At 53.2% G+C, this 20,529-nt stretch overlaps 1 protein-coding gene across 4 annotated transcripts in view; it reads left to right on the forward strand.

Annotated features, from left to right (window-relative positions):
• CNTFR (ciliary neurotrophic factor receptor) overlaps positions 1-20,529 on the forward strand; it is a 430,747-nt gene that overhangs the window by 103,287 nt on the left and 306,931 nt on the right. The window contains exon 1 of one of the 4 annotated variants that reach the window (XM_045020583.1): positions 16,260-16,282. The exons of the other annotated variants lie outside the window; for them this stretch is intronic. The gene's annotated coding sequence lies outside the window, so the exon portion shown is untranslated. Of the gene's footprint in view, positions 1-16,259; positions 16,283-20,529 lie in introns of those variants that run through there. 4 annotated transcript variants of the gene reach the window in all.

The raw sequence follows: 20,529 nt of genomic DNA on the forward strand, positions 1-20,529 counted from the left end.
CGGCGGATGCTCGTCTGCTGGCGCACTTACACACCCTAGTGGGCGCCATGGCGCCCGCAGGCACCGCCTTGGGAACCCCTGATCTAGCTCAATATCCTGTCTTCTGACAGTGGCCAATGCCAGGTGCCCCTGAGGGAATGAACAGAACAGGGAATCATCAAGTGATCCATCCCCTGTCACCCATTCCCAGCTTCTGGCAAACAGAGGCTAGAGACACCATCCCTACCCAGCCTGGCTAATAGCTATTGATGGTATCTATCCTCCATGAACTTATCTAGTTCATAGAATCATAGATTATTAGGGTTGGAAGGGACCTCAGGAGATCATCTAGTCCAACCCCCTGCTCAAAGCAGGACCAATCCCCAAATGGTCCCCTCAAGGATTGAACTCACAACCCTGGTTTTAGCAGGCCAATGCTCAAACCACTGAGCTATTCTTGGTCTTCACAACATCCCCTGGCAAGGAGTTCCACAGGTTGACTGTGCATTGTGTGAAAAATACTTCCTTTTGTTTGTTTTAACCTATTGCCTATTCATTTCATTTGGTGACCCCTAGTTCTTGTGTTATGAGAAGGAGTAAATAACACTTCCTTATTTACTTTCTCCACACCAGTCATGATTGTATAGGCCTCTATCATATCCCCCCTTAGTCGTCTCTTTTCCAAGCTGAAAAGTCCCAGTTTGATTAATCTCTCCTCATATGGAAGCTGTTCCATACCCCTCATCATTTTTGTTGTCCTTTTTTGTACCTTTCCCAATTCCAATATGGCTTTTTGAGATGGGGCGACCATCCTTGATAGGAGTCAGGATCTCCTCTCATAACTCTGCTCACATCATGACGGTGCTATGTGTCATATGTAGATCAGAACCAGTCATTAGTAGCAGACCATTCTACGAGGAAATCTCTCCTCTTTCAGTCTGTGCAGTGATTGGAAGCTGTTTAGGTAGGTTGGAAGCTCTCTGGGGCAGGGACTGTGTATGTTTGTGAAAATGAAGCATAATACAGTTTTCTTTGTTATTCCAAGTTAATTACAGAATAATTTCTGCCAGTAGCTCTTGTCCCCATAGATCATTCAGGAGCAGTTTGTTGGGAGTTTTCCGTATTGGAAATTTGAGCTCTGGTAGCTACTTTGGATTGATCTGCAGCTCACGTGGTATTGCATCTGTTCCCTGATTGGAGGAAGGCTCGTCTTGTGGTGAAGGGATTGGGCTCGGACTCAGGACATCTAGGGTCAGTTCAGAGCTCTGCCACGGACTCCCTGTCTGGCCCTGGACCGACTCACTTAGAGCCAGATTTTCAAAAGTGCTCAGGTCTCATTGAGAACAAGCCCTTGGTTGCTGAATGCATTTAGAAATCTGGCTGTTTCAGAGGAGAGGCTTAGACAGAGAAGAGTTCTCTTGAAAATCTATCCGGGCATCAGTTGCCTTCTTGCCTATTTCAACTGTGAGCTCTCCCGGAGGAGATGCTCTCTCACTGTGTGTTTGTACACCCCCATCTCAGGGGAGGCCTCTGGGCACTACCTCAATGCCTTTGATGAACAATGGAAATGGCTGAGCATAGCTCTCTGAAACAGGTTTGTGCTAAGAATGCTCACCACGGAATTAGCTTTCTGTAACTATTTTCGAAGGTTTACTGCTTCCATGAACTTTCTTACCTAGAACTAGACTGCCTCTGGCAAGCAGACGCAAACTTGGGGAGAGCGCGCACAGGTGAACGTAATTCAACCTTTTATGAGTTCATGGGAAATAATTCTGAGGCATTTGCTTAGCCTTGGTCATGTGTCATGAAGAAGCAAAAAGTGCTAAGCTGTGACAGTTCATTACATTTTCCCAGCCTTCTTCTCTGTTTCCTTTCCACATGTTGCTGATGGTGTGTGTGGGGGGGCAAAATTGTAGTAGAATAAAGTGACCAGGAGCCTTTATTTTGTCTCTGTGTGTGAAATTTTCCACACTCTTAATTTCTGAAGTTTCTCATCTTTGCAAAAATTTGTCATTTGACCGCAAAACCATTGTGTTCTGAATGTTTTTCTGGCCAAAACAATGTTTGCACAAAAATAGGGCTCATCTTCTGTCCAAAATAGTCTCTCCTTTTTTTTTAAAATGTGACTTTTTTTCCCCAAAGTTTTGGCTGAGATTTAGGTGCATAATTCTCATCAAAATGAATGGGAGTTGTGCCTCTAAATTTCCTAGGCAGCTTCTACAATCTCAGGTTTGTAAATAACATGGGGAGAAAATTTCTGATAGCAGAGGGCTCTTTAAACTAGCAGAAAAAGGCAGAGGTTGAAGCTAGACACACTCAGACTACAAATAAGTTGTACATTTTTGACAGTGAGGGTAATTAACCACTGGAACAACTTACCAAGGGCTGGAGTGGATTCTCCATCACTGGCCATTTTTAAATCAAGATTGGATGTTTTTTTTCTAAAAGGTCTGTGCCTGGAATTATTTGGGGGAAGTTCTATGGCCAGTCTTGGACAGTAAGGTCAGACTAAATGATCACATTGGTCCTTTCTGGCCTTGGAATCGATGACAGAACAAGATCCAGTCACGGGGAGCGGAAGCCAGACAACTACAAAGTCGGACTAAGACACCAACTTTTAATGGAGAGGGGGGTTAATTACTCGAACAGCTGTCCAAGGGAAATGGTGGATTCTCTGTCTCTTGGAGTCTTTGAATCAAGACTGGGCATCTTCACTCGGGAAAAAGGTGTGTTCTTAACCCGTGTTAGCTAACGTGGTAACTAATGCAAGGGAAAAATCCTAGCTAAGACAAGGCTGTAAGACAGGGGATCTCAACCTTTTTCTTCCTGAGGCCCTCCCAACGTGCTGTAAAAATTCCACGGCTCGTCTCTGCCACAAAAACTGTTCTTTTTCTGCATATAAAAGCCAGGGCCAGCGTTAGGGAGTAGCAAGCAGGGCAGTTGCCCGGCGTCCTATGCCACAGGGGCCCTGTGAAGCTAAGTTGCTCAGACTTCGGCTTTCTGCCCTGGGCCCCAGCAAGTCTAACTCTGGCCCTGCGTGGCGGCCCCCCTGAAACCTGCTCGTGGCCCCCCAGTGGGTCCCAGACCCCTGGTTGAGAACCACTGCTGTAAGACACGGGGTAGTTCCACCACCACTCGGCTCGAGGCAGGAATGGCTGGGTGAAATCCTCTGCCCTGTGCTCTGCGGGTGGTCAGACTGGCTTTGGCGTCTCAGACCATTTGGGGGTTTGCAAGGAGGCACGTGTTTCACGCGTTTCACTCTGAACGTTTTGCCCACCGGCAGCGCGAGCGCATTCGTTAGCGCGGCCCCACCCACTCTCCCAGAGCGCTGGCCGCGTTCAGGACCCCAGGCTCCGCTCCCTGTGGAAGTGACGGGAATGGAACAAATCCTGGGGCATTCGTTTCTGTGGCGTCTAGGCCAGGGGCCGGTTTCACCCTATGTTGAACGCGAAGGGGTGGAGGAGGTAGCAGGGAAGAGCGAGCGTCTTGTTGCAGACACAGAAATCTCGGCTGATCCTCTGGGCTGGGAACCCAACCGGAGCAATAGCGCAGGCCAGATGAACAGGGACTGGGCGAAATACAGTTGTTTGTAAAGCTGGTCTCGGCGCGATGAGGGCTCTTTGGCCCGGTCGTTGTGCTTGGCTCCGGTTTGCCTGCTGGCACCAGCCGCTTCGCAGGTGCATGCGTCTTTGGCAGAAAGGAGCTGGGATTAGGGGATTTGCTTTGGTCCAAAGGAGGGGAGGGGAGGGGAAGAAGGGGAAAAAGCAAGAAGACAATGTGAGTGTCTTAAGGAAGCCCAGGATGCAGCTTGGAGCCGCCCTGTCCTCTCTGCTCCCCTCGGAGTCGCTCAGCCTGGCCTCGGTGATTGGCTAAGCAGCGTGCGGAGTTCCCTGCCAACTCTGGGCTGCCCCCGGCGTGCCTTCCTCCTTTGCTCCCCCGTACTCGCCTTGAGCCTGTCCACGTACTCGGGAGCGGCTTCGCTGGATTCGAGGGCGCTCGGCCGGCGAAAAGCCGGTGCTTAGTGAGAACGGAATGGGGCCCATTGGCTTCCCAGGAAGTTTGCCTGAGCTCAGATTGACCGAGGAAAGCCCATTGAAGCGAGGGTCCTTGTAGCTTCCCTGGGCCTTTGGATGGGATTTCTAGAACTCTTCAGCGATGGGCCAACCCTGCTCCATTTGACGTCCGCGCTGCTGGTCAGGAACCCCGGGGATCCCAGCCCTCCGCGGCTGCAGGCTCTGTCAGCGCACTGGGGTGAGCAGGCATGTTCTCTGGGGGGTCTCGCTGTCTTTCATCCCCTGGGTTCCCCGCTCTTCCCGCGGCCCCTCTGCCAGGCTTGTGCGGTAATTCAGTTCCACCTGCCGAACAGTGGCTGGTCGAGGGCAGCATCTCCCGGGGAGGGGGAGCGGCAAAGGGGTGACCTCTAATTATTCCACAACTGCAGGGCCTGCTTCCTTGATGCACATAGTCCCAGAGGAGATGATGGGCCACAGCCTTCTCTTCCTTGCCCAGGGGCCAATGGAGCAGGCTGGGCCCACCCCCAGGAACCATAAAGGCTGCCCAGCCCCCGTGCACACCAGACCTGGCTGTACCTCCCAGTCCCTCCCCCTGAGCGCGGCCGGCGCTGCAGACTGGTGTGGGCACCACCTGCGGGCAGACCCCGCTCACTGCAAGCGGCTCCGTTGCTTGTTGGTGTTCGCGGGGTGGCTTGGTTGAGTCGTTTCTGGCCGGGCGGGGGTGGGCGGGGGTATTCACCAGCCAGGCGCGTCACCTCTTAGAATCATAGAACTTAAGATCAGAAGGGACCATTATGATCATCTAGTCTGACCTCCCGCAAGATGCAGGCCACAAAAGCTGACCCACCCACTCCTGAAATAATTCTCTCCCTTGACTCAGCTGTTGAAGTCCCCAAATCCTGATTTAAAGACTTCAAGTAGCAGATAATCCTCCAGCAAGCGACCCTCTTACTAATAGCGACCCTATTACTAATCCTCTCATGCTGCGGAGGAAGGCGAAAAACCTCCAGGGCCACTGCCAATCTACCCTGGAGGAAAATTCCTTCCCGACCCCAAATATGGCGATCAGCTGAACCCCGAGCATGCGGGCAAGACTCTCCAGCCAGACACTCAGGAAAAAGACTTTCAATATCCCAACATTGACCCTCGGTACTAATTACCAGTGGTCGCACGTTATTGACCTATTGACTAAATCATGTTATCCTATCAAACCATTCCCTCCATAAACTTATCAAGCTTAATCTTAAAGCCAGAGAGGTCCTTCGCCCCCACTGTTTCCCTCGGTAGGCTGTTCCAGAATTTCACTCCCCTGATGGTTAGAAACCTTCGTCTAATTTCAAGCCTAAACTTCCCGACTGCCAATTTATATCCATTTGTTCTCGTGTCCACATTAGTACTGAGCTGAAATAATTCCTCTCCCTCCCTGGTATTTATCCCTCTGATATATTTAAAGAGTGCAATCATATCTCCTCTCAACCTTCTTTTGGTTAAGGAAAACAAACCGAGCTCCTCAAGTCTCCTTTCATACAACAGGCTTTCCATTCCTCGGATCATTCTAGTGGCCCTTCTTTGTACCTGTTCCAGTTTGAATTCATCCTTCTTAAACATGGGAGACCAAAACTGCACACAGTACTCCAAATGAGGTCTCACCAACGCCTTGTATAACGGGACTAGTACCTCCTTATCTCTACTAGAAATACCTCGCCTAATGCATCCCAAGACCGCATTAGCTTTTTTAACGGCCACATCACATTGCCGACTCAGTCATCCTGCGATCAACCAGGACTCCGAGGTCCTTCTCCTCTTCCGTTACTTCCAACTGGTGCGTCCCCAGCTTATAACTAAAATGCCTGTTAGTCATCCCTAAATGCATAACCTTACACTTCTCACTATTGAATTTCATCCTATTACTAATACTCCAGTTTACAAGGTCATCCAGATCTCCCTGGAGGATATCCCGATCCTTCTCCGAATTGGCAATACCTCCCAACTTCGTGTCATCCGCAAACTTTATCAGCCCACTCCTACTTTTGGTTCCAAGGTCAGTGATAAATAGATTGAATAAGATCGGACCCAAAACCGAACCTTGAGGAACTCCACTGGTAACCTCCCTCCAACCCGACAGATCACCTTTCAATACGACCCGCTGCAAGACTCCCCTTTAACCAGTTCCTTATCCACCTCTGGATTTTCATTTCGATCCCCATCTTTTCCAATTTAGGGTCTTTGGCCGGTCGCACAGTATGGCTTCTGCTGTCTGATTGGCTGACCGAAGCTCGTTAAACGGGAGCTGAATTAATCCTGGGCCGAAACCGGCAACGCCTGGGGGTTTGCTGCCGTCGATGTGAATCACCACCCAAGAAGTCAAGCCCCTTATAGTCCTGAATCGGTGTGTCTCCACCTCACTAGCTATAGTCCCAAAGGGGCCCTGATCTTGGTCGGGGTCTGTGCAGAACCCGGCACACCGGGGGCCCCCGTGCAGATCAGGCTCTATGGCGTGCCCAGCACAATGGGGTCCCGAGCTCAGTCGGGCTGTGTGCCGGATCTGACACACCGGGGCACATCTGGAACACCAATAAATAACAGCAACGCACTAAGAGTAACAGGTGCTTCAGTGCGTGTTAGTATCCAAGGGGCATATGCCAGCTGTATCCATCTCCTCGAACAAAAGCCTGCATTGAAACCGGGTCCCCGCTCATTGCTCATCTCTGGCACGTGCCCAAGGTATATCTGCTTGCTGCCACCCTTTCAAATTAAGGAAACGATTGATCCCTTTAATTTTCTAAATGGCTCCACTGGCAGCTGCCTGCCTGACGTCCCTGAAGAGCGAAGTCTTACAGCTTTCCAGAGAGAGCAGGTACGGCAGGGGACGGCAGTGGGGTAGCTCCCCTCTGCACATTCCTACCCTGGGCACGGGCCGATGTGCTCCCCACAGCCAGGCTGTCTTTGGCCTCTCTGCTGAGGCTGCCCAGCAGATTGGGGGGTTGTGTGACGTACCTGCCTAGCAGAGAAGAGCTGATGTAAGCTCTCCTCTGTCCTCTTGAGCTGAGCAGGGCTGGTTCTCGCCTGGGAGATGGCCAAGGACACCCAGCACGCCTGAGGAAGCCGTGTTGGTTGCCTTTTCCTCTTGGAGTCAGCACTGAGAGAGTGTACCGGGGGCGTTGTCTGCTGGAGATTCGGGCTTGTGATGTGAAACGAAAGCCTTTCGCAACCTTCAGAGCCGTTTTGGGAAAATAACTTTCTATCTTCTTCAGCTGGCCCCTGCAGGTCCCATTAGATGCAGCATTTTTCTCTCTTCTTGGGCTGTGTGTTGTTGCTATGCTCTGTGGAACAAATGCCATTTTCCACCCTAGAGGTGGCTGCATTTTACACGCAGGCGCAGACATAATTTAATTCCAAGTTTCTTTTCAGCGGCGCCAATGATAGATATAATATCAGGCGCCCTCTATGAACTCCTCTCTTTTGAAGTTTTATAACTGTGGCTTTTACTTTCTTGTGTCTGTTATGCTTCATAACATACCTCCTTGCAGTACCTTACTTCCTCCAAGGGGACACTATATAATAATATGCAGACCTGGCTTTTCTATGGTGCTTTTCTCAAAGCACATCGTGATCTTTAATACACTTATCCTCACGCCCCCTGAAGGGCAGGGCTGTGTTATTATCCCCATTGCACAGATGGGAAACTGAGGCTCGGTGGGGCTAAGTGACTTTTTCAAGGCCACACACAAAGGCTGTGACAAAGCAGGGAACTGAACGCAGGTCTTCCAACTTGCCTACTGCCCTAACTGCTGACCTATCCAATCCCACTGAGAAGCTACTTATAATAAGAACTCTTTCACACCCAATCCTGGGGTGGAGTTGAACCGGTGACCTTGGTGGGAATGACTCAGTATGTATCCTTCTTCCCCCCCCCCGACGCTGTCCTCAACTGACATGGTGTTGTTTTGCGGGACACCTCAACCCAGCTATTTTTGTCTCGTGGATCAAATGCTACGGACGCACACAGCAAAGAGATGCAGCCACATTTTGTTGCCAATGCAGTGCTGTTTCCTCAGTCATTTGCCTATTGCCCTGTAGTGGGTTAAGTGCCAGTAGCTGGCGAGGGAAAGATTGTCCCTATTACACTGTAGCTATTCTCTGTATCGGCGAAACAAACCACAGCCGCCTGCTAGCTCCTGGGGCAGCCAGCATGGAATTAGGCTTGGGCCCACAATCTCTGCTAAGACTCTGATCTCCCTTCCGAATCCCCTGGAGTCTGGTCTACTTGGCTAATTTTAGCCCAGCAGCCCGAGCCCCACGAGTCTGAGTCTGTTGACGCAGGCTTCCCAGGCACTACTCTGTGGGTGTTCCGGGACTCATGCACCCATAGAAAAAAAGAAGGGGTGCTCAGCACGCACCAGCCATGCCGTGCTTGCGGGAGGGCGGAGAGCAGCGAGCGGCAGGCAGGGGAGGGAGTGGAGCGAAGGCGGGGCCTTGGGGGAGGGGGCAGAGTGGGAGCAGGGCCCCGGGGCAGAATGGGGATGAAAAATAAAAGTCAGCGCCTGTGCCAGGCTCTGAGACTCGTTGGGGCTCACTCCTAGCTGCAGTGTAGACACACCCTTAGCTCCTGCTCCAGGGGTGTTCAGAACCCGAAACCCAGGAATACCTCCCCAAGCCGTCAGGAGCCCTGGGGCTTCCCGCGGCTGCTCCCTCAGTTGTCAGAGAAGAGCAGTTTTCCTGAAGGACAAAGCCAAGGTTTTCTAGGGATTGATACAGGAGAGATTAGAGGAAGGCAGTAGCTTTGCTAAACTGCGGGTGAAGGGGTGATGTGATAACAGCCCACGGTTATCAGAAGGGCGTAGGCAACAGGAGCTGATTCAAAGCCAAAGGGAGGCCTCTCAGCAATTCAGCTGGCTTTGCACCAGGGCTCAAGGGAGGAAAGGAACAGGGCAGGGCTGCGGTCAGTGGCGCATAATCCAAAGTAACGGGATGGAACTGTGCAAAGGAAGCTTCAGGCCGCCCATCAGGACAACAGAGCAATAGAACCCAACTTGGGAGTAGACATCCCTACTCGGAACAGCATAGACTGAACTGTATCTAGTTCTACCCTGAGGACAACCTTGGGAACAGAAACTGCTTGGCCATGTTGGGCTGAATGGTAGACTCATAGGACTGGAAGGGACCTCAAGAGGTCTCTAGTCCAGTCCCCTGCACTCATAGCAGGACTAAGTATTATCTAGACCATCCCTGGCAGGTGTTTGTCTAACCTGATCTTCAAAATCCCCAATGATGGAGATTCCACAACGTCCCTGGGCAATTGATTCCAGTGCTTAACCACCCTGACAGGTAGGAAGTTTTTCCTAATGTCCAACCTAAACCCCCCTTGCTGCAATTTAAGCCCATTGCTTCTTGTCCTGTCCCCAGAGGTTAATGAGAAAAAATTTTTCCCCTCCTTGTAACAACTTTTTATGTACTTGAAAATTGGTATCATGGCCCCTCTCAGTTTTCCCTTCACAAGAATAAACAAACCCAGTTTTTTTCAGGCTTCCCTTATAGGTCATGATTTTTAGACCTTTAATTATTTTTGTTGCTCTTCTCTGGACTTTCTCCAGTTTGTTCACAACTTTCCTGAAATGTGGTGCCCAGAACTGGACACAACACTCCAGTTAAGGCCTAATCAGCACGGAGCAGAGTGGAAGAATTACTTCTCGTGTCTTGCTTACAACACTCCCGCTAATACATCCCAGATTGATGTTCGCTTTCTTTTGCAACAGTGTTGACTCTCATTTAGCTTGTGATCCCTTTCCGCAGTGCTCCTTCCTAGGCAGTCATTGCCCATTTGTGTGTGTGCAACTGATTGTTCCTGCCTAAGTGGAGCACTTTGCATTTGTCCTTATTGAATTTCATCCTATCTACTTCAGACCATTTCTCCAGTTTGTCCAGATCATTTTGAATTTTAATCCTATACTCCAGAGCATTTGCAACCCCTCCCAGCTTAATATTATCCACAAACTTTGTAACTGTACTTTCTGTGCCATTCTCTAAATCATTGATGAAGATACTGAACAGAACCGGACCCAGAACTGATCCCTGCGGGACCCCACTCGTTATGCCCTTCCAGCATGACTGTGAACCTCTGATAACTACTCTCTGGGAATAGTTTTCCAACCAGTTATGCACCCACCTTATAGTAGCTCCATCTAGGCTGTGTTTACTTGGTTTGTTTATGAGAAGGTCATGTGAGACTGTATCAAGTCTTGTTAAAGTCAAGATATACCACGTCTACCGCTTCCCCCCATCCACAAGGCTTGTTACCCTGTCAAAGAAAGCCAGTAGGGTGGTTTGACAGGATTTCTTCTTGACAAATCCATGCTGACTGTCACTTATCACCCTACGATCTTCTAGGTGTTTGTAAATTGATTGCTTAATTATTTGCTCCATTATCTTTGTGGGTACAGAAGTGAAGCTGCCTGGTCTGTAATTCCCCAAGTTGTCCTTATTTCCCTTTGCTATAAACTGGCACAACATTTGCCCTTTTTCAGTCCTCTGGTGCCTTATTCACGTGAGCTGTTGCACTGAGGTCAGATGTGCTACTTTGCATGATTTAGGGTTGCAGCTTCTGGCCTTGTGGCTGTTAGCAGCCCCAGGGTATAAACCGCAGGGAATCTTCTGAGGAGTCACTCCAGATTCGCGTGAGCAGAACCGACAGTAGAATCTATCATTATGTGCCGGGGGGGCGGGGGGGGGAGTCTGGGCCAGTCACTGGGAAATACACTGTAGGGAACAATCTCGTCACGGTCGGTGGCTCGGGCGAGATGCACTGCACTGGGCCAGTCAGTCTCTGAGTCTGTTTGTGTCGCAGCATCGTTAGCACTGAGTTGGGAGGAGGGAAAATGAGTCTGTTGGTGTCATGGTGATGATAGCATCCCAGCTCTTAAAAGATGAAGCATAATTGGCCCTGGGAGGGAAAAGCAATTCCCACCTCATCTGCTCCTACAGAGAGCCGCCCCACGGCCGTCTCTAAATACTTTGGGTCTCCAGCGAGACGTTCTGATATCGGATCCAAGATGGCGGCACGGCCAGGGCTACGAGCGTTGGCCGCTTGGATCTCTGTCCCTCTGTGGACGGGGTTTGAATCAGCAGCTGGAGGCCAAGCCTGCAGAATTCCACTGCGAGCTGAGATTTGTTTAAATACATGAAATGTCCCCAGTTGGTCACCGGGAGAACAGACCACGGGGAGGTGGCAACAAGCTGAGGGCCTGTCTGTACTGGTGCCCTTGTGTCCCTGGCCCTGTGCTAATCCCCACTGCGGATGCCTGGCACCAGTGACGTGGAGGTGAGCTGCACCAGAGCAGCTCAGATCTTCGTACCCATGTGTGGAGCCCAGTGGCAGCTGGAACATTTTTGACAGTGGGGGTGCTGAAAGCCAGTGGTCTCCACCCCAAACTTTTTACCTCACCCCCCCTTACTCCCATCCGTGGGGCAGGGCTGGGGAAAGAGCCCTGGGCGCAGGTCCTGCAGCTGGGAGTCAGGATCTCAGGTGCGGGGCGGGACCCCGCACAAAAACTGGGGGTGCTACAGCCCCCCCTGCACCCCTAGTTCCCACGTCTATGCTGGAGTGTTCAGCAAAGGTTTGTCTTGCTGCTGGCTTAAGCCCTGAGACCAGATAAAAAAGAAACTCACGGTCTCTCCTGGGCTCCCAACTGCGCTGCTCACCCAGGGCTCTGTGCCTGTGCCCGAGCCGAGAGGCTGGCTCGCAAGGCACAGCTCCCAGATGAGTTGGGTCCATTGGAGACAAGCCAGGACAGGGTCGGCATAATTTGAGCTGTCTGTGCGACTTGGCTGGCAGCCCCAGAGCGGCAGCTAAAAGCTCCACTTTCTAGCGGTGAGCTGAATTTGATCTCTCGCCTAACTGAGAGTAAAAGAGAACTTGGCAAATGGGTTTTGTGCTCCCTGCCCGGGGGAGGTGCTGTGCGAAATGCAGTATCTGGCTCATTTTTACATGGGTATTAGGGATGTGACAATTTAATTGCAGGAAGTTCTCCAAAGGGGGAGCCGAAATCAATAGGTGTCGGTTAAGGCATTCGTTTGAAGATAAAGTCTATTTGTAAATTACAGTCATTTGTCTCCTGGCCGCGTCAAAAGGAGTTAATTGCAAATTGCCTGCATGCAGGCCCTGGCATAGCTTGGAGCTGAAGCCTTCCCATCCCCCAGAGTGAAGCCTGCATGCAGAAGCAGCAGCAGCGGACATCTAGAGAGACACATCCAGTGTGCTGCTGACAAGAGCTCGCCCCTGCAGACACCTAGCGACACCCCCCCTGTGCTGGCAGATCCACCCAGATGTGTGGGCTTGTGAAGCAGGTGACAGATCTGGGGAGGGCAGCTCTTGCCAGCTGGCCCCAGCTAGTGGAGCTGCTCTGGCAGCTCCGGTGGGAGGGGAGTCTGCTTTGGTATTAAAATCCTGGTTCCAAACTGCGGTGGCAGTTGCTGCCTATGCACCGACAGGTGTGCCCTCACCCAGCCCAGGGCGTGCACCCTTCTGCAGATCCGGCCTGAGCCTTTTTAATGGGATGGCAAAACAAACTCAACCCCGCCCCCACTCCTGTCCACCATCATCACCCCCAGCCAGGGGGTCGGCAGAACAGCAAGGCCTCAGCCGCTGTGGTGTTTGCAGTTCCCCAGGGCCAGGCCTGCTTGATGTAGGGTTGGCAGCCCGAGGAAGCTGGTTGCTCTGAGTCCAGGCTCCCTTTGCTGGAGCAAAGGGCTAGGGCCTGTTTCATTTTAAACTAAAGCTGGGATGTTTGTGTCCTGGACATTGAGGGAGTTTGGGGGAGAGGCTCATGGGCTTCCTGGCTCCCAAAGGCTAGCTGCATCCTGGTGCACAGGTGCATGCTCCCAGACCCTGCGGTCCTGCACATGCTTGTACCGGCGCATGCGCTTACTTGGCATTTGTTTCCCTGAAGTGCTGCAGGGAGACGGACAGATATTACTGAGTTGAGAGGCACGTGGTAAATAATACATGATGCTTAAGGCAGAGGAGACAATTGATGCTTCCTGAATTTTTGTGCTGGGGGGGAGGACTGTGTAGGACTCTGTACTCCTCTGTCAGCAGGACAAGTAGTCCTTGTTCCCCTTTGCCACAGAGACATGGTATCGCTTGCAAAATTCATACCCGATCCTTCCGTTGTTGCAGAACTTGGCATCCATTCCTGCCAGCAACCCGGCCTCCAGCCCCCTCTTAGAATTTTGCAGCCTTGAACTCTGGACAGATGGTGCGTGTGTTTGTGCGCACATGTGCTGGAGGACAGCAACGCATGGGCATGATGGAAATACGCTCATGGGACGAAGGGATTGGGGTAGAAATGATCACGGAGGGATTGGTCCCTCTCTACAGACTGGGGCAATTTTGCACAAAAGTGCAATGCACCGGGTTAGTGAAATGTGTTTGGCACAAAATCATTTCACAATAAGGAAGGAACATCAGGAGGGAGATGGCTTAATTCCCCAGGTGGGTGCTGCAAGGCCGGCTGGTCCCTCCCTTCAGCTAGCCAGACAGCACGGCTTGCCCTTGCCTTCGCTCCTCTAGCTGGGCCAGCAACAGCCACCACGGATTTCTCCTTCCCTATCTGGACAGGGACAGGACACCATCCACTTCCCCCCTCTTCCCCAGCCAGCAGAGCTGCTATGCAGCTATGCAGCTGCTATGCAGCTCTGCTGAAGCCACAGACCTTTTCCCCTCACCGTGCTTGCTGGAGCAGAGGAGAAGGCAAGGAAGCTCGGGTGGCCTGTTGCAGCAGGAGGGAGGCACTCCATCTCCATTCAGAGGGGTTAGTGCTGTTTCCCAACCGATTAGGTAGCAGGGTGGGATCCAGCGAGTAAGACCACTACAGTGCTTTCATTTAAGTCACATTTCATTGTATTCGAGGTAGGAGCTGGTTCGGCAGTATCCCAGGCAGAGGGGGAATGGGTCAGGGTGGCCCCATGGGCTAAAGGATGCAATTAGGCTGGAGATCTGGCTCTGTCCCTTAAGGGCAGATTGTTTGCATGGAGTAAAAGGCCCCTCGCATTGCCCTGCGCAGAACGTGCATTGTTGGGAGCAGCATGGTCTCTCCCATCTCTAACGTCCGTCTCCCTCTGACGTGAAGGTTTTCTTTTCTGCCCCCGTTCACCCAGTCAGCTCCGCCTAGCACAGAGACTGTGCAGAGCTGGAATGGGGGGCAAGGAAGGGGGGGTAATTCTTAGCAGCCAAGGGAAGCAATCCCCTCTCCTTACCCCCAGCTCCCTGGGGTTTGATTAGGGAAACTAAAGGCAACTTCCTCTGGGGAAACTGGCAGGTTTTTGCCTTGGGGCGATGGGTAAAAGCCACCGAAATCTGCCTTCTGCCCATAGGGGGGTAAACTCGCCGTTGTGTCTCTACACAGATCGTAGGGGCCTTGGAGCAGGGAGCAGCTTTGGTGAATCTCCGAAAAGTCACTTGCACAGATGCAGCCGACGGATCGGAACCATTTGGTGAAGGTGCTGGCCCCCGGGTTCCTCTCCAAATGTCACTCTTCCCCCAGGGTCACAGACGCTTCCCGTCCCGCTCGGCGGAGCTTTGCATTTCCACTGCAGCACCTGCCCCGAGCGCAGCGCTTGAGAGGTTAATCCTCCAGCTCTTCCCTCTGGCAGAGGCTGGGTTTGGAAAAAAGGCCTGGGCTAGTGACAGGCGCAGGAAGGAGAGCTGGGGGAGAGGGGGGGTTGCTAATCCACTTTCCATTCCTCCCGCTTAATCCTGGTTTAACAATCAGAAATTGTTCTGGAGAAAACGTCATGGCCACGTCGTCCAACACGGGAGCAGCTTTTGTGTCCTAGTGTCAGTCACGTTCCACAGGTGGAGTCGCTTGCACAGATCTGCACAGTGACACACGCGTGTGCAAAGAGACGGACACAGGAAACCCAGATAGACCGACCCAGATACACGCCCTGACATACAGAATGTTCGGACACACACACGTACGTGCACCCGTGTGGAGACATGCAGAGAGAAGGCGTGTGCGTGCGTGTGTGTGTGTGTGTGTGTACACATGCCTTCAGACCCAGACGGATGCAGTGAGAATATCTGTGTGTGCGCGCGCGCGCATATGTCCCCAAGCGCGTCTGCATGCACAAGGAGATCCGCGCACGGTGCTCGTGCGTGTGTGCACATACAGAGAGTGCGGGGTGTGCACCCGCCCCCCTCAGACATTCCAGCCCCCCTCCCTGTGTCCGCAGGGGAGCCCCGCACGCCCACGTGACTCCATAATGCCTTGCACACTGAGCTCATGTGCTGAGCCTCTTGTCGGCACCCAAAGGAGCCATCGAGCGTGCGCTGAACGCCGCAAGCTGCCAAAAGCCTCTGGAATCCTTTCCCTTGCGTCACCCCCTCTCAGGTCAGCGGCCGAGTTCACAGCAGCAGGTGTTGAAACCCTGCCTCCCAGCTCGCTTTTCCAGAGCTCACCCCCCCACCAAACCTCAGCTTGTGTTCTGCCCCCCCCCCCCCCGAAAGTGTGGAGCGCAGGGAGGTGGAGGAAGGGAATGAAACCCCCTCCCTGCTCCCCAAGTCTTGGAAACACGTGGCTCTGTTCCAGCCGCTTTCTAAGAACCAGGGCTGGAACGAGTCGTGGATGCTTCTGGGGACTGGAGTCCATTCCTTGCTCTGACCCCAAAGCTCTGTGAGGAGGAGCCTGGCTCTCCCCGCACAATGGGGCCGCGCTGCGAGCGATTATAAATAACCCCCGGCCTGCTGTGAGCAGGGATCTCCCCCCACCAGTGCCCCCATCAGAGGGTGCTCCGAGCAGTGGAGTGGCTGCCCCCTCGTTACTGTGGGGGTTGAAGGCAGTGCCCCCCTCCGCTCCTTCCCCACAAAACCGAGAGACCGCAGGCCGCCGGGACCGGCCTGACCCCGGGTTGAGCAATCGTTTGGCCGTGTTGTTTTATTGCGAAGAGCCGAGGTTTGGCAGTGGGTCCCCCCCTCCCCCTCCTGGCTGTCTCTCTGGGATGCTGCTTCGACGGCGCCAGCCCAAGTGCGAACAGCACACGACCCCACTCACGCACACGTTCGGCTCCCGGGCGGTGGGTGTGTGTGTGTGGGGGGGGCAGCCGGCTCACCTGTGAGTCCCCTCGTGGCTGCGGTGGGATCTCGTCCGAGTCAGAAAGCAGCGAGGACCCCAGCGGGTTTGGCTTGGCGCCCCCAAGCAGCCCTGTTTCCAGCGACAGACTCTCCTCCCTCCCTCGCCGGGATGGGGCCCGGTTCTCCGTAGACCGTCTCCTTGGGTCGGCTCCAGTGCAAAGTGAGTTGGCCGTGCCCCCGTGCCGTGCTGCTGGGGATGTTCGTGTGTGGACGGGTCTGTGGGGGGCGGAATCATCCTAGCTCTCCCCTGTGCTAATCCCTCCTCTGTGGGCCAGAGGGTTGGTGTAGGGCAGGGGTGGGAAAACTACGGCCCACGGGCCACATCCGGCCGGCGGGCCTGTCCTGCCCAGCCCCCGAGCTCCTGGCCCCCGGCCCCTCCCCTGCTGTCCTGCCCCCCCGCAGCCTCAGCTCGCTCACTCTGCCGCCGGCGCAATGCTCTGGGCGGTGGGGCTGTGAGCTCCCGGGGCAGCGCAGCTGCAGAGCCGGCCTGACCCGGTCTCTGTGCTGTGTGGTGGCGGCGGCAGCAGCGTGGCCTGGCTCCAGCCGGGCGGCGCGGCTGTAGCGCTGCCAGCCACTGGTGCTCCAGGCAGTGCGGTCAGGGGGCAGGGAGCAGCAGGGGCTGGATAGAGGGCAGGGGAGTTTGGGGTGGTGGCGGGCGGGGCTGTGGATGGTGATCGGGGGGAACAGGGGGTTGAATGGGGGCAGGGGCCCCGGGGTGGCAGTCAGGAATGAGAGGAGGGGTTGGATGCGGCGGCGGCAGGGGTCCAGGGGCGGTCAGGGGACAGGGAGCAGGGGTGTGTGGATGGGGCAGGGGTCCCAGAGGGGCCGTCAGGGAACAGGGGCGGTTGGATAGGGCAGGAGTCCTGAGGGGCAGATAGGAGGTGGGGGCCGGGCCACGACCCCCTCCCTTAGCCAGCCCTCCATACAATGTCCGAAACCCAATGCGGCCCTCGGGCCCAAACGTGTGCCTGCCCCTGGTATAGAGCCTCCCCCCTAAGCATGTTGTGTCTAGCGTTCCTGGAGACACTGGAAAGTCCTGACTCAAACTCCTCTCCGCCCCAGGGCACCCTGGTATGTAAAGGGCCGATGGGACCCGGGACACGGGACCCGGGACACGGGAGGGGGGTTCTCTCCCCTCATCGGCCGAGGGCTGAGCATCCTTTCATCTTCCATCACACACCCAGGGAGTCTCAACTTTCCGACCTTCCTTGGTCTATTGCAGCCGCCCCTGCCTGGTGTCGGTTCTTCCTCCCGGCCCCCTCTGGGTCCATCTCTTTGGTCAGGGCTGCTTCACGGGCGTGTGCCAAACCTGTTCCGAACAAGCAGGGACGTGTCCTCTGCGCGTTGCCTCCTCCCTCCAGCCCCATCTTCCCTTTTCCCTCCCTTTCTTTCTCCCTCCCTGTCTCATTCTACCTCTCTTCCTCCCTCATGGTCTCCTAGTCCCTCCCCATCTTCCTCCTTTCATCTTTCTCCTTCGCTCCATCTCTCCCCCGCTCTGTCTCATTTGCTCTCCCTCCTCTCACACTCCTCCTCTCCTTGCTCCGCACCAGGGTACCCTGTACTCTGCAGACAGCCGCTGCCTGCTTTTCCATCTCTGGCTGTAGATGTTTCTGCAGCGCGGTGGAAGTCATTGATGTATCTGAACAAAGGAACCTTTCATTTTAGCAGCAGGATGGAAAGTGCCTGTGCTGCTGGTCGAAAGGGTCGTCAGTCAAGCAACTCTCAGGCTTGAAAGCAAGCCTCCTCGCCGATATGAAAGCAATTCTCAGACAGTGAAAGAGCTGAGCGGAGGGCCCCGGGGGTGGCTGGCGCTGCAGACGCATTCGGGGTTCATTTGAAAGCAGCTGGCTTCTCGTCTCTTCCCTTTGCAAAACTGGTGCGGCTCCAGCACGAAATTAAATATTTTGAAGGTTAAGGTGGAAAACTCAGAGTTTAAACTTTTGGTAGGAGGAGTTCACACCCGATCACACTCTGCACACCTGTGTTGTTTGCTCAGAAGGGGAGGGGCCTCTCAGTGGGGGAGGAGTCTCACCGTTAAAGCCCCACCTCTTATCCCATTTGGAGTGTTCACAGAGGAATACAGTCTTTCCAGTGATTGCTGGCACTCTCCATGGTGTCTAGGGTCCTGCTGTATGAAAAGTTCATTTTTATTTTATTTTTTTTATGCAGAATATGTATTGATCCTGTCACTGATCCGTTACCTTATGTTGTTACTAATTATTAGGCCATATTCTCAGGTGGTGTAAATTGGCAGAGCTCCCTTGGAGTCAATGGGCCGGATCCCCATCTGGTATTAATCAAGTTCACTGGAGTCAATGGGCCGGATCCCCAGCTGGTATTAATCAGGCTCATTGGAGCCAATGGACCAGTGCTGCAGCTTGTGTCGATGGATGCAGCTCCACTGAAGTCAGTGCTGATTTACACCAGTTATTTTTTTCATAGAGCACCGTAGCTTTGTCACGATGTTTTGCAGATGTGTAAGAAGACCAAGTCCTCACAGCAAAGAGCTGTACAGGCTGCGGCCCCGATCCTGCAACTGGTCCTGCACGGGTGCACTCTGGGCATCTCCCTTTGGGTGCAAGAGCCATGCGGATCAGATTGCAGGAACAAGGCCTACATTAGATGACTGATCTAAAGAGAAATGTTAGCAGCTCTCCGGGAGAAAGGAAGGGAGATCAGAAATGTATGGGGGAGCAGAATATACAAGGATCTCTACCCAATAATTTTGCCTCATGTGTATCCTGGCCTCTCCTCCCTTCCCAATATTACGGGTGGATCTGGTAGCATTACCTATTGTTAAGGTTGCCTGACACTTCCCATTATAAGACCCTGTTTCCAGTTGCTTATAATTTTGTCAACCTTTAACCGTTTAGACTAAATTTTCCCATGCCAAGTGCCTGTCTCAGGCTGAATTTTTTTGGAAAGTTTCAGCTCAAACAGTTCAGCTGTTTCCAGGAGGGAGAGTACAGAAAAGCTCAGTGTTTGGCCTTTATTTAAAAAAATAAAAAATTTTGAACCAGTGTTTTGTTTGAGGACATCCAGCACGCCCATGCTTTGGATTGGGGACTTGAAATTGAACAGGGGAGTCACCCCAGTGCCCACAATGTGCCTTTTCCTGTCCCCCTGAACTTTGGCCCCGTTATGAGCCTGTGAAAAATCTGAGTTCGCACATGCTCAGAAGAGGCTTCTTAGCATTTGAAAGCTAGATTCTCCAGATTGTCAGCACTGAGCATGCTCCAGCGCCTCATACCTGGCCCACACGCTACTCCCCTCTCCCCCCAGAGTGACTGAGCATCCTCCAGCTGGTGGGTGCAAAGGCTGAGCAAGATGTCCCCTGCAATTGACAAAGGGAGCCTGTCTCTCCTGGGTTATCAGTGCTTCCCCGGCTGGTTGGAGGAGGAAGCTGCCTGACTCAAATGCAGAGGAGACAAGATCCGGACTGGAGTGGAGGAAGTAGATTGGAACAGGGGACTGGGCCAGGGGGTCAGTTTTGGTGGAAGGCAGGTAGGGAGCAGAAGCAGGGTTGGAATACAGTTCTCCAGGACTGCCTTCAACTGCGGTAACCATGAGTCTGTCCTTTCTCTTCCTGCCATTCCCTGCTGCATTCACTCCACCCCTTCCAGCTTCTGCGGCCTCCTTCACTGCACAGCCCGGATTCCTCCCCAGAGCAGGTGCATCCTGTGCACTGAATGAGACAGGGGTCCTGTGGGAAAAAACCACGCATGATTGTGGAATTAAAGGCTGGATCCTTGTGCATGCGCACAAGGTGGCTGAATTAAGTTTGCCTGAGCAACTCTTAATTCTGGCATTTTGTGACTTCTGATTGATTGGCTTTGCCACCTTAACATCCGCCTAGCATAGTGTTTTGTGCGTAATGTTATAGATACGATATAATGGCGGAGGCAGATGATGCCAGGATGCTGGAGAACTGAGGGCGGTTGGGGAGGGGACATGCACACGGTGCCCCTGGGGAGAAGGGTGATGGACACACAGAAGGCATGGCTCCCATATGAAGATGTGATTGCAGGTGAAGAATGCAGAGAGACGTGACTGTGCTGTCTGTAGTGGAAAAACAAGGTGCAGCTGAATGCTGAGGTTGTTCCCGATCTATCTCAGGTATTTTGGGAGATCTGAGTTTGAGCCTGACTTTGCACACAGATGGAACCTCACCGTGCCTCAGTTTCCCTTCTGTCAAATGGGGAGATGGCTGCGTCCCTACTTCACAGGGCTGCTGTGAAGGCGTAGTCGATATTTGTTTGTCACTCAGACACTACAGCAATGAGGTCCATAGAAGAACCTTAGATCCTAAGGTGCCAGTTATTTTGATATCTGAGCACCGGGCCTTTCTGAAGCCTTTGATGTGTCCCTGGTTTCAGCCCAGGAGGAGACCTGTTGTGTTTGCAGTGT

Source organism: Mauremys mutica, chromosome 6 (genome assembly GCF_020497125.1).
Source record: "Mauremys mutica isolate MM-2020 ecotype Southern chromosome 6, ASM2049712v1, whole genome shotgun sequence".
Taxonomy (NCBI): domain Eukaryota; kingdom Metazoa; phylum Chordata; order Testudines; family Geoemydidae; genus Mauremys; species Mauremys mutica.